Genomic DNA, 11,489 nt, shown 5'->3' on the forward strand with positions numbered 1-11,489 from the left:
TCTGTCCCTGTCATCTACATGTTTGAGCTGGCTGCTGGAAGGAAGGTCTGCTCATATTCCTGCAGGCATGCCAATCTGGATACAACAAACACATACAAACAGTCTGCATGCAAGAATCTAGTGGAAAAAAAAATTAAGAAAAAACCAAACAAAAACCCAACCCCAAACAAACAACACAAGAACACCCTGGGGTTTCAGAGTGTTATCTCATGAACACCTTCAGTCCACTCATCTTCTTATTAGGGAGCAAGTGTGAGTGTGCTTATTGTCCATCTCTTTGGCAAGCATCCTGCTACCTTCGTGTCCCCTCCAGCATGGAAAGCTGCAATTCTAAAACAGGTCATTTTATTATGAAAATTTGTTTTCCAAGCAGTATTCCCTTGAGGCCCTACATATTAAGAGCATCTTTTGAACTGGATAAGTACTGTTCTCCTATTTCCCAATATCAACTCACATGTTTATGTGATAATGGCCAAGCATGGTCCAGCTGGAAGCAATTCTCAAATAGACCATTTAATAGAAGAGTCTTTCTGGGGGAAAGCTCCCAGGCTTTATGACAGGGTATTATCTGTTTTTACTGCACTGTGGCCCCACAACTTGAGGTTTGAATTGTTCCTTTTAAGATGATGCCTACCCTGAACCCAGAGAGGGTGTAAAAAACCCTTTTCTCACCAAAGAAAAGACCATCTCTGAGTTTCTGTGCCTGCTATATGCAGGAGGAAACTGCTTGCCCCTTCCTAGGCATCAAGCTAATTGAGACTCAAACCAATCAATAAAGGCTGGATTAATTCCCGAGTGCCAAAAGCACATGTAGCTAAATTAATGAAGCTAATCCTTTTGTAGTACCCATTTGTTAAAACTCCTCTGCAGCTCCTGATGCAGCTTGCTTGACTTCTCAGGAAATGAATGAACCCCTATCATTCCTCAGTCGTAGTTCACAGTGCATCCTCATGCATTTTTAGCACCACCAGCACACGGCCAACACCATGGGCTGAATTCAGCTGGTGAGCCCTGTGCTCTCAGGCATGGGGTAACAGCACAGATTCTGCACAGTCCCAACCTGAAGCCATCACCTGCAGGGACAGCTTCTTGGCTGAGGTAGGTGAAAGCACATTTGCAGTTACTAATGCTCACACCTATGGCATGAATGGGTTTATTTGAAGAATGGGGTGGCAGACAGAGACCTGAAAGCCTGGTCACTTTATTCTGCCATGCCATGCACTTGAGGTGACTCCTTGAAACACCTCCTCTTACCCTTTCTGTGAAAATGCCTTTGGTGCTGCAACTAAGAATTATCAAATGTTACCACAGCTGACTTTGTAGATGGGATACCTGTCCCTATGGACACCTGGAGACTGATGCTGTTTTATGGAGTACTGAAACAGCAGATCTTGTAAGGCTGCTGCTTAGCTTGAGCAAAAATCTGGGTGCTCAAACTCATGCAAACCCTCATAGCCTCTTTGAACAGCTTTTAACAGATACTCCCTAACTATTAACCTCAAGGGCAAGATTAACATTTTTATTTTAATTAACATGGAGATGCTGTGGTGTGCAGCAGTATTATAAAAAGTTCTGAAATGCCAGCCTTTCAGAGTGGAATAATTCTGTCATCTTGTTTCCACACAGTTCTTCTCAAGACTATCATCCTTCTGACAAGTATTTTATCACTATTACTTCTACCCCTACTACACTCCCCAGCATGCTTATTATATTCCATAATTTTCTTAATGAGTCATCTCAACCTTAATCTTTCAATTGAAGTTTTTCATGAAACTGATACTACAGAGGAAGGAGAGTGACTGGAAGGAAAGTGACCCTTTAGTTTGTTAAATACTGAAGTGCAATTATCCTTCAGCAATTCCTAGCCAAAGGACTGGCTAAGTCTTCAACAGCCAGACCACTTCTAGGAGAGCTGAGCTGGCAAGATTTAGGTGACTTTTACACCTCTCCACTTTCTGAAGTTGGGACTTGGTGATATCTGACTCATCCCTCAATGCCCAAAGGCCATCTTAGAAGCTCCTCTGAATTGCAGCACCAGTAGTCTAAGAAAACAGGGACTTGCTAAGATGCAACTGTGCCCTGTCCACATCACCTTATTTGCTGGAAAATTTCTTACCTGCTTTGTTATACCAACTTCACAGACTTAATCTGTTATTTTACCCTGGTTTTGGCAAATCTCCACAGAGTCCTGGGGCCTCTGGAAGGGAAGGGACTGTTCTCTGGGCACTCAGCAGACACACTACTTCCTGGACAAAGATCTCACTGGCAATACATTGAAGGTAAAGCACTAGTCCCTGCACCTCGAAACATTTTACAGTTTCTTTACCAAGACAAAATAACAGCCCACAAGTAGAAAATAACTTTCAGTCATGCTGGCTCTAGGTTAAGGGACTCTGCTCACCCCAAAACTGGCAAACACCACATTTCCCTGACCAGAGAATCCACCTGCCAGCTCCACTTGCTACCACGAAGAACACTCATCTCTTCCCAAAACCATGTAAAAGCAGATTAGTAAGCAGTCTACTGTTATTTTCCTTCTCTGTTTCACCCAGGAAAGGAAAAATCCATCTGAAAATTATGCCTAACCACATTTTTTTTTTCCCCCCACATAAATGTTAATGAATTGAGTCCTGTTTATGCAAATTTAAGGTAAACATCAGATCCTTTGTTATCCCATACTGGAAATTCCCACTGTTTCCATGAGACCATCTTGACTGATTTTCTCACCTTTCTAGTGATTATTTCATGCATGTAAAGAGGGTCCTGGAGTCACCAGAAAATTCCTGAATTAATTCTTCACTGACTTCACTGCCATCATTTGAGATAAGCCATTGCTTTTTATAGTATCCTTTTCAGATTAGTCATAATGTAGCATAGTATTCATGGCCTCTGTTTCAATCTGTTGAGTTTTTGCATGAAGAATATTAAAAATAATTGCACATCTTGTTTCATTTTGCCTTTTTTCTTGTTTGACCTCCCTTTTAAAAACTGAACTTTGTTTGTTTACACATTAGCATCACTGGGAAAAAGATTTTCACCATTAGAATGCAGTCTGGGATTCCAACTGCAGTAGCCAATATTTGTTCAATGTTCTCCAAAAGAAGTAGGAAGGCACATGTGCATATAGAAAGCCATCCTGTTCATCCAGATAAAAATGCAAGCTGGTGATAATTGCCTGATGATTTTGAAGAGCTGACAATATTAATTATCATCACTGAACTACAGGAGAATCTCAGGATAGAGGTGTCACTGTGAGGATTCAAGCAAACATTGATTACTTCTCAATATTTTTAGAAACACCCTGTCCATTTAGCAGGAAAAAAAAACAAACCTGACACACCAAACCAGAAAAAGAGAAAATAAGTCAGAGCTGTCTTTCCAAAGCTGAATGTTTGGTCAGTATGTTCTGCTTATATTTGGTATGTTTTCTTCAGAAAGTAAGAGTACTCTGTTGCAGGCTCTCTAGGCAACCTTTCCTGCAGTAGTCACTTCAGTCCTGACCTGTGCTTTAGCTCATAGCTGTAGCTAACTGGAGCACTAACATCACTCTTGCCAGAATCATCCAGACTGCCAAAGCCTCAGGGAACACTGCTCTTCCCCCAGCTTGTGTGTGCATTAATGTACAGGCACACAAATGGGAGGAGGTGTGTTATCACTACGTAACCATGATCAATCCACAGATGATACGAATGCTTTTCAACTTAGCAATGCTGCTGCTTCCTGGAGCAGGGGGTCACCAGACCACAGTGAAGATTCCTGTCTAGCAATGGGCCTCATATCTGTTTTATCATAGCTGAATTTGACTATGAGGGTTGCCTGCAAGGGAGATGACAGATATCTCAGAACACATACTTCTAATGATCCTCTTCTACAAAACTTCTCCCCCACTACCTCAGCATAATATTTCTTCTCCAAAGCTAGTCAACAGGGCTATAAATTAAATTGGGTAATGAATTGCAACCACTTGCCAAGCAATACAAGATTTCAGCCTCAGCTCAGAGCTGGTCTCCACTATGTTAGACGCAGACAGCAGCAGCATGTGGTGATGCTGACAGCACAGATAATACAGTGTAACAGAGCACTGGGATTTCTGTGTCCCCCTGGATTAACTCCTTGCTCTTCTATAAGAGCTACTGCCAGAGGGAGGAAATAAGCAAGCTCAGCTGTTACTACCACGTTCTACTAATGTATAATAAGTACAGTAAAACAATCAGTAGCAGTAACACGTGCTGCTGACAATTACACTCGGAGATATAATAGACACAGACACTTTTTCCTGGATAATTTAATAGATACTGTATCTTCCTGGATGCCTGGCTGATCCTGGCTGTGGTAACAGCTTCCACACCTGCCACCAAGCTTTGTTACGCGGGATCACAGATTTAGAGGCATGGGGGAGATGAGGGGAAAGAACTGAATCTGCCCTCTGTGAACACACCTGCAGCACACTTTTACCACAATGCATGGTAATATTTGTCATTGCTGGCATTCTTCCCTCCACTTAATTATTCTCATCAAGTACACCACTTGTGCACTTGTCCACTGCTGACAGAGGACAAATAGGTGCAAAATGCTATTATGCAGGTTCCCAGTCATTCCTACTCGAGTGCCCACCTTTTTCTTTGCCTTTCTCCCCCTGCACAGCCTGCATGGAGTTGCAGCTGTTGGCACTGCATTTTCTTCCCTATTTACTCAGCAGCATGCTGACACCTCAACCCTCTAGGATCTGCTGCCAATCTACAAATGTGAGCTCCTGGCCACAGACTCCCAAGAGACAAATAACTCGATGTTAATAAGTAACTGATCATGTGTGATTAAATTTTTAATCGGCATTGTGTAAGTCTTTGTTTCTATACAACTGTTACTGAGATCAAAGTCCATCTATATAATAAAAGATATGTATACCTTTTCTATTTTTACTATTTGCAAAAGTAAACTGTATTTACATATGCTTTCAAAAAGTTCTCCTATTGGACAGTAACCTAATTTCATTCAGAATATGTCCAGAACTTGTCTTCCCCTAGTAAAATCATCCTTCTTTTTTTTTGTTTGACTCTCAAGAAGGTGATGTTTACCTAAATTACATAATATCAGGACTTAATCCAGGATTGCTCCTAAATCCACAAAGGCAGCAGATTCAGCCTGTATCCTAACCCTGCTTTTAGTGTGGGAGTAATAAATTAAGAAGTGATGTGCTGCTAGGAGCATAATTCTCAGTTATGAAATTTTGTTCTGCCTGTAGCTGTGAGACTACGAGCAGATTGCTGGTACTCCTACAGCAGGGAGGATTTCACAAACTGGAGGCAGGATGTTGTTCCCCTTAGCTTTGGCTGAGTCTGACAGAGGGAGTTTATGGTCTTAAAAAGAAGTGTCAGTAACAGTTTAAGGATCCAAATCTGACAAATTTTACCACTGCCATAGTATCTTGCTAGTGAAATCTGTCTAGCCTAGTGCTCACTGGACAGTCTTCAGCAAGCCTGAGACTCAAAAATACTATCTTCTGTCTGTTTACAATTAATTAACAGCCTGTAGAATTAATTACCAGCCACTATTCTTAATGCTGGGCTGACTTTGGATGGGTTCCATAATTCAGAAATGTGTAATTTTTGGGACCAGCCACCCCAAGGAAACGCACATTCTTCTGATTGCAAAAGGAGTTGAAGAAAAGGTGCAACCATGAGAAGGGAAAGCATATGTTGAAAAAACTCAGAGATATTAGCCCAGTCTGGGGGACAGAAGGTGAGTTTGAATGAGTGAGGCAAAGATAGCTCTCAGGTGGTAACGTTTCAGAATTTCATATTGGGGAGATATACAGTTGGACAAACACTTGAGAAACAATTCTTAATATGCTGACACCAGCCTGTAGAAAACTCAGAAGAATTCTGGAGCTGTAGTCAATCAGATGTGATATCTGAGCTCTGTGATGATTTTTCAGACTGTTTATATTTAGTGCATCACTGTCTATACTTCATGAAATCTTATGAATAGACATTTTCTAGGACTTGTAATTAAAAAATCTTCATGAAATTTCAATAACACTCTTTGTCCTGACATTTAAAGTCATTACACAGAATGTATTTTTCTTAATTTTAACACTTTGAAGACAACTGGGTCATTCTAAAGGCTGAAACCTGCTATCATTATTGCAAACAAACCTTACTCACAGGCATCATATCACTTACTCCCTGTGATGGTCTGCATGTAAAGACCTTTAATTTCCAGAACCTCTTACACCACCCTCCCTCACTGCATATTAAGCTCAAAGACAGGGCAAGTCAAGGTGTTTACAAACATACAACCCCCAAACAAAAACAGTCTCAACCCAAACAAAAAAATTAGTTAATTTCAAAGAACTTGGTTTTGTACCATCTCCCACAGAAGGTGCCTTCAGACTACTCAATCTCATAATTTTATTGAGATTCAAGATGCTACCTATGTGCTGCTGGAAAAAATGACAATATTCTCTCAAAGCAAACTAACCTCTGGCCCATACTCTCAGATATTGTGCTTTCTAGAGAGCTGTAACTCCAGACTTAAGCACACTTCAGAGCAAGTAAAACTCACAACATTCAGGTTAAAGGCTCTCAAAATAAGGACACTGTGTATGTCAGCCTAAACACCAGTGCCAGTGATGAGATTTACAGCTCTTTAAGACAGGAAAGCAATTCTCTTTTTCCCTCACCAACACTCGGAGGCACAGTTGAACAAAAGCAGTTACAAAAGCAATTCACTATAATGGCCACTTTCAGTTTGCAGTTTATATATTACTCAGCGTAACTTCTCAGTACCTTTTACTCCAAGAGGCCTTAAACTTATTTGAAGTTGGCTAGGGGAAAAGACAGACCTTTAGGAGGGAGATCCTGGGAAAAGAAGCCCTTCTGACTTCTAGAGGACACCAGAGATATATTGTGATTCCTGAGCTACAGACTCCACAGAAGTGAGGTGAACCGAGGAGGGGAAAAAACTCTAATATAGGCAGATCCAAAGGTATAAATGTAGAAATATTTAATTCAAATGCTCCTGCCAGGACAGGCAATGAGCTTCTGAGAAAACCTTGGCTTCCAAAGAAGCGCAGAGATCACTGCCTGTAACTAATGGAACAGAAGTTCCCACCATGTAGTCGTGGGAAAGAAAAGTTTGTACCACTGGGTGAATAGACAGGGGAATACTGAGCCCGAGGTTATTATCTCCACACGTGACATTAACAAGGGCCTTCCTGGAATCCTGCTGCTGTGCAGCACCGGAGGCCGGCAAGGATGGTGGTGGAGGCTCAGAGAACAGCAGCCCAGACATTTCTCCTGGGGAGCATCTGCATTCCAGGGAGAGACCAAGGGAGTCAGGTCTATTTATCTCATCAGAGACAATGTTAAGTGGCTATTTAATTACTGCCCTTAAATACTTGAGCAGAGAGATGATCTGAAACTAGATAGCTATTTAATCTGACAGGCAAAACATTACAAGATCTAGTAGCTGGAAGATGAAGTCAGAGAAGTTCAAAGGGGAAAAGAGATGCAAACGTTTAACAAAGCAATTAGAAATTGGAGCCAATTATCCAGGAATGTAGTCAATTCCCATCGTTGGAAGTCATTTAATCAAGACTGTTTAAAGAGGCTGGTGGGCCAGACCTTGGAACCACTGGGGAATAGTCTCTGCTTTATATTATGGAAGAGGTTAGGCTATGAGGCCATAATAATGTCTTATGACTAAAAAAACCACCACCCGCATTATTATTTTCCTTGACAAAAGAAGGATGAAGGAATAAAGTATTAAAGAAGCCAAGGCCTGGATGGGGCACAGAACACAAGCTGAATGTGGACCACACATGCCACAGATCAGGAGCTGACATCATCAGTAGTTTTGTCACCAACTACAGCAAGAGAAAGAAAAGGCCGTGAGGGATTCATGCCCAGCCCCAACGCCCTGAGCCAGGCAAGGGACATCACCTGGCCAGTCCTCACGGCGCGACGCTCCCTGAGCGTGAGATCCCAGCTCGCAACCCCTGCGGACCCTCCCGCTCTCGGCCGAGAGCCGTCACACTACCACGGTCTGGGGAGCCGCGGGCTCCGCCGATAACCACCCGGGGGTACCCAGCTCACCCTCACCGCTGCTTCCGCCCGGCCTCGGCCCGGGGGACGCCCCTTGGCCACGATCCCCACTCCGGGCGGCGGCTGGGGTTACCCCCGCGGCGGCGGCCGCCTCCGGGGCACCTTCCGCGCTGCGGCATCGCGGGCACGTTGCCGTGGCGACCGCGCCGCGCATCCACCCCGGCCCGTCCCGGCGGTGGGGGGCATCTCATCAGTATTCCCTCCACCTTTTTTATTTCTTTTCTTAAGTTTTCCGCACTCCCGGACCACGCCTGAGCCAAAGTCGCTTACAAGCGCAAGTAAAAACGAGCAGAGGATGAGAGAGGCGCCCTAGGGGCCGGCTCGGCCGCTCCCACCCGCTGGTGCCCGCTCGGCGGGGCGGGAGCAGCCCTCTCGCCGCGGAGCGGGGCATCGCCCGGCTCGGCTCCCCGGGCACGGCTCGGACCCGCGGCCGGGCGCGGCACGCCCGACTCGCCCCGGCACCTGCCCGCGCACCCAGCCCGCTGCTCTCCAGCGCCGAACGCCCTCACTGGGGTGTGTGCGGGCCGTGTAGGTGCTCTCCCAGCCCGCTCCGCTCCCCCCGCCCCTTACCTCCGCGGCGGCGCCTGGGAAGCCGCGGGCACGCCGCCGCCGCGGGCAGGGATGACCTTGCGGAGAAATCCATCATCCGGGCAGGAAAACAAGCCGTTCCTCGGGGTGTGCGGCGGCGGGAGGAGGGCGGGGGGGAAGGAGGAGGGCTCCGCTTGGGCGGCCCTTCCCGCCGCGGGGGCAGGACGGAGGCGATCCGTGCAGCCGCCGACGAGGGGCGCGGGCAGCAGGGCCAGCCCAAGGCTCCGCCGCCGCCCGCGGAGCTGCGGCTCCTGCCGCTGCCGGCTGCGGCTCCCGGCCGGCTCGGGAGGCGGGAGTGCCGGGGCTGCGGCGCCGGGCCGGGCTCCCCCCGCGGCCGCAGCGGAGCGGGGCAGCTCCTGGGCCCCGCCGGCGGGGAGGGACCGCAGCAGCAGCCCCGGTGCGCTCGGCCGCGCACTCCGCCCCGAGCCCTCCCGAACGCGCAGGGCGCGGACACGTACCTGCTTCCAGGGAGACATTTCCCGCTGACGCCAGCCCCACCCCGCGCCTCTCCTGGCTTTTATAGCGCGGGAGCTGGCGGCTCCTGTCCTCCATCAGGGCTTAGGGCTGAGCAGGGGGCCCTGGCAGCCCCCCGGGAGACCTCGGCAGCCGTGCCGAGCCCCGGACTCCCTCTTGCATTGCCACTTCTGCCAGCCGTCTTCTCTCCACCTCCTAACCCAAAACTGGGCGCTGAGCTGCTTCACGGCACAAGAGCTAGGACCTCGCACCTCAAATCCGCCAGTTCCATCCACCTGTGCTAGCCATGCATGTGTCCGCGGAGGAGGCGTTCAGCCAGCCAGGCACCTCCTGAGCCCTCTGCTTGCGGGCTGGTACGGGTTTGCGCGGGGAATCGCAGCGCATGCAAATGCGGTTCAGCTCTTGTCACGCTTTCAGTTTGGGTTGTTGGTTTTGATAGGCAGATTTGGCTTCCTGTGTGAAGCACTGCCCTGTTTGCCTAGGGAAAAAAAAAAAAAAAAATAGTAGAGTCAAGCGAAAAAGAGGTTTTGGTTTGGAAGTCTTAATTATCCGGAAATCTTTGATCTAATTTCGGTTTATTCCCACCACAGTGGAATTTTATCTCTCTCTGCTGCAATCACAGGAAATGGTTCTGCAGTGCCCGGAGACTCAAGTCAAGTACAGGTTTTCAACCGGGAAGGTTTTAACTCTTCTGCAATCCTTTAGGGATGAAAAAGAGCAAGATTTAAAAAAATAACAAAAACAAACCAAAACTGTAGGACAAGCTGTGAACAGAGCTCTGTTGCAATATGAAAAAAAAAAAAAAAGAACTGGGTATCTAGAAAAAAAATAAATTATCCCTAAACATTGTAGGCTTCAGTGAATCATCTTCCCTTTATCCTTATGAATGGACCCGTATTTTATTTACTGCTTTAACAAACACCCTCTGCCTCAGTTATTGATCCTAAATCTCCTTGACTCAATAGTTAAGTGATCATGAAAAACACCTTGTATTTCCTACCATAGCAAATGCAATTCTTCCCCCACAGCAGCCACTGAGATGAGCTCATATTCCTGTAGTAGCCATTCCTGAATGTGGCTTTCTGACAGTTACTTAAGCATGAAAAATTCAAGATATGTTTTCAATGTTCACCTACAATAACTACTTTTTCTCATATGCCAAAGCCAATCCAGCAGTACTCTTAAAAGCCTAAACAGCCCAAGCATCCATCACTGGAAGGAGATTGGAGAGAGCATCACGTTTTATCAGGAAAAGATTAACAACACTAACATATCCAAGGCTTCCCTTCCCAGTAGCTCTTCTTTACTTCTCTTCACAGTTTTGCTACTTTTTTTGTGCTCTGGAGGGCTGAACAAAGCCTGGTCCTCCCTGTGCCCGTGTCTGAATCAGGAGTACAAGGTCAGCTTGGCAAACTGAGTCAGTGTTAAACTCCTCTTCATTATTCTGCTAAATGACCTATTTTTAAAGAAACATTGCCAAACTTCCTAGAATTAATCCTCCTGCCATTAACATTACTATAGGGGAACTTCCCTTTTTTTGATAAAGAAGGAAAAAAGCTGGATGATGCAATTTCCTTTTGTCAGCAATTACACTTTTATGAGGAGATAGCTGTCAGCACTTACAGGCCTTGCAGCTGCAAGAACTTTGTGGGACCTCACAGGCTACTCAGCAAGGGAAAATTACAATTAGTCTTGTTTTCATAAACCCTCCTAAACATGAGACTCCTAATCTGGATTCTTGAGAGACCTTTCTGTTGACAATTCAGCCTTGAAAGTCACAGCAAGAAGAGTTATACACATTCAGCTGGAAAGACTAGGGAGCTTTTCTATGGGTTTTTGTGTCTGAAGCACCTTCAGAGCACGTAGGGGACTCAGTCCCAGAACCTGTGGGAAATTGGCATTCTGAAGCAAAAACAGAGAGGAACCAGGAGCTTTTTTGCTCCATGTCCCTGCATGCTCACGGGCTGCCATTTTATTGCAAAAGTTCCATACCTTCTCAGTGATTTCTCATGGGCAGCTCCTCACAGCACTGCCTCCTTCTTCACAGCCAACATACTCCAGCTCATCTTCCCAACCAGCTAACCCACTCTTTTGTAGCACGCTTCTTATTGGACACAGCTTTGGTCTATTAAGGGCAGGCCTGTTCCTAATCTTTGGTGATCAGTACAGCTGCACCTCCTCAGGTGTGAGATTACCTTTTGCACTATCTTATTTTCTTACAATCTATCCCTCCACACTCACACACCTCATAACTAGTGCCCACGTGCTTTCCTGCTGAGTTCAGATAAACATTTCTTCTGCCTGTACAGCATTGCTGAGAAT

The 11,489-nt window shown here is 46.0% G+C and overlaps 1 protein-coding gene across 2 annotated transcripts in view; it reads right to left on the reverse strand.

The window, feature by feature from the left end:
- Nucleotides 1–9,568, reverse strand: part of GPRIN3 (GPRIN family member 3) — a 32,880-nt gene extending 23,312 nt beyond the window's left edge. Inside the window, exon 1 of one of the 2 annotated variants that reach the window (XM_030239320.2) lies at nucleotides 9,152–9,568. The gene's annotated coding sequence lies outside the window, so the exon portion shown is untranslated. Of the gene's footprint in view, nucleotides 1–8,675; nucleotides 8,770–9,151 lie in introns of those variants that run through there. The other variant, XM_050973951.1, reaches the window with a different exon arrangement.
- Nucleotides 9,569–11,489: the final 1,921 nt, after the last annotated feature.

The sequence above is a fragment of the Serinus canaria genome, chromosome 4 (assembly GCF_022539315.1).
Source record: "Serinus canaria isolate serCan28SL12 chromosome 4, serCan2020, whole genome shotgun sequence".
Classification (NCBI taxonomy): Eukaryota; Metazoa; Chordata; class Aves; order Passeriformes; family Fringillidae; genus Serinus; species Serinus canaria.